Source organism: Talpa occidentalis, unplaced genomic scaffold (genome assembly GCF_014898055.3).
Source record: "Talpa occidentalis isolate TD23 unplaced genomic scaffold, MPIMG_talOcc4v2.1 talOcc4.15, whole genome shotgun sequence".
NCBI lineage: Eukaryota > Metazoa > Chordata > Mammalia > Eulipotyphla > Talpidae > Talpa > Talpa occidentalis.
This window is the reverse complement of record NW_023601543.1, coordinates 43779692-43782001: the sequence shown is the minus strand read 5'-3', so window position 1 is coordinate 43782001 and position 2310 is coordinate 43779692.

The window sequence follows — 2310 nt, the reverse complement described above, 5'->3', positions numbered from 1 at the left end:
ACTGCCCACAACAGGAAGTGATGACGCCAGGTCCCGGCCCACAGCCCCACTCCCAGCCCGTCGGCCAATCCCAGGCGATTCCTCGAAAAGGCTCGGTGGGAGGAGGAGGGAAGGAGCGGGTGACGCGGCGAGGCGGGTCGCGGTTTGGAAAAGGAAAGCGGCTGTGACGCCCACCATGTGACAGGCCCCACCCTCCTCCGCCATTTTGAACGGCTGCGAGAAATCCGCGTTCAGAGAATTGTGGGAACCTTCGCTTTCCCATTTTGAAAACCGAAGGACGTCACGATCTGACGGCTGGAAGGCGTTCGCGGAGCCCCAGGACTGCGATACTGGGCTGAGCTGACGCGGACCCCAGGCCCATTGAGCACCGCCGCCTCCCTTGTATTTGACGTGTCTGTTGAGCGCCAACTGTATAGCAAGCACTGTTTCATAGGTTGGGGGTACAGCGGGAATTTAAAACGGACTAAATATCTCAGTTCCTGTGGATCTTTGTGTCCTACTTGGGAGGGGGTTGGTGAGGCAGCATGAATTTATATGTGGTAGTTAATCGGTCATAAATGCTAAGGAGAAAAGGGGGTGGGAAAATGCGGGGGGAGGTAATTGCAATTTCAATGAGTAGTCGGCAGCGCCTTCTCAGCGGTGGTGACTGAAATGCTTAAAAGGGGCGGCGATTCTAAAAGGGTGGGAAAATCTGATAACTTTGGAATTTCTGAAAGGGCGGTTGAGGAAGGCCTTTCAGATGGTAATGCCTGAAGGAAGCTAAGGAATAAGCCATCCTGCCAGCTGCCATTTTCACAGTTAAAAACAACCTTACCCCAAATTTTTTGGGTGTTTCCGTGTTTTTCCATTTTTGTTTTCTGTGTTTTCAGGTGCTCCCAGCTAAGCTGACTTTCCCACAAACCAGACTTGTTCCACCTCTGCAACTTTACGTAGGCTGGAATATTTTTCCTTCATATCTTTGCTTTTTTTCACCCAAGCCTTTTCTCAATTTTCATCTCTCCAGAGAAGGCTACCCTAACTACACTATTTAAAATAATAACTCCCCCATTCCCATATCTGCTAATTTTCTATAAAGCACTTAATCTGAAAGTATATTGTTTATCCCACCCCTGAAGAGCAGTAAATTTCTTTGTTTTGTTCACTGTTATATCCCCAATATGCTCATAGTGAGCCCGTAAATATTTTTTGAGAAACTGTCCCCCTCTGCATGATGACGGTTTCATCGGTCCACAATATAAGTATCTCACCCTAAGCAGTTAAAACAATATGCCTCAAATTTCCATGCCCTGTCCCCAGCAGGCTTGACATTGTCATTTTGCATTATGTGTATATAATTTAGGTGTTGTGTTTCTACTCAGTTTTGTCTTATATTATGTAATCATGTATTAGACCTTTTACCAGGAATGTGTAAAATGAATTCTTTCTTCAATGGCCCACCACTGCTACTAAGCCTAATATGATTTCATATTTTACATTAAATCAACTGCCTCATGAACATGCCAGGGAGTGGCTAATGTTATCACCATAACCTCCATCTTAGGCTTAGTAGCAGTAGTGTGGAAGGAAAAAGGAACACAGGTGTGCTGTTGGTGGGAATGCAGCCCCTAAGCAAAATAGTATGGATGTTTCTCAGAATATTAAAAACAGATGGACCATGCAGTCCAGCAGTTCCACCTATAGCAATTCCACCTATTCTTTGTGCCCAAAGAATGCAAAAATGCTAATTTAAAGGGATACATGCACTTCTCTGATCATTGCAGCTCTATTTACTATATCTGATTTATGGAAACTATCTAAGTGCCCAATGATGAATGAGTGAATTAAGATGATGTGGTATAGGGCCTCCCCGGTGGCGCAGCAGTTGAGCGCTGGGTTGCGAAGCTGTCTGCAGCCCCTGTAGCGCCGGTTCGATCCCCGGCTGCTCCCCAGCCACTGGAGGAGGGTCCCACATGGCGCGCAGACCTCTCCTGCCGCCCGCTGCTCCCCTCAGCAGTGTACTTCGGTCCTTCTGCCTGCTCTGTTCCCCGCTCTGGCTCTGGTGAATTCTCTCACCCTCCCGCACTTCTGACTGTACCCAGTGCTTGTATAAATAAATAAATAAAGCTTTAAAAAAAAAGAATAAATACATTATAAAAAAAAAAGATGATGCGGTATATATACACAATGGAATGCTACTCAGCTATTAAAAAAAGATGAAATCTTGCCATTTGTGACAACATGGATAGAACTGGAGAGTATTATGCTAAATGAAATATGTTAGCAGAAAGCCAAATACCAGATGATGTCATTCTTATATGGAATATGATAAAA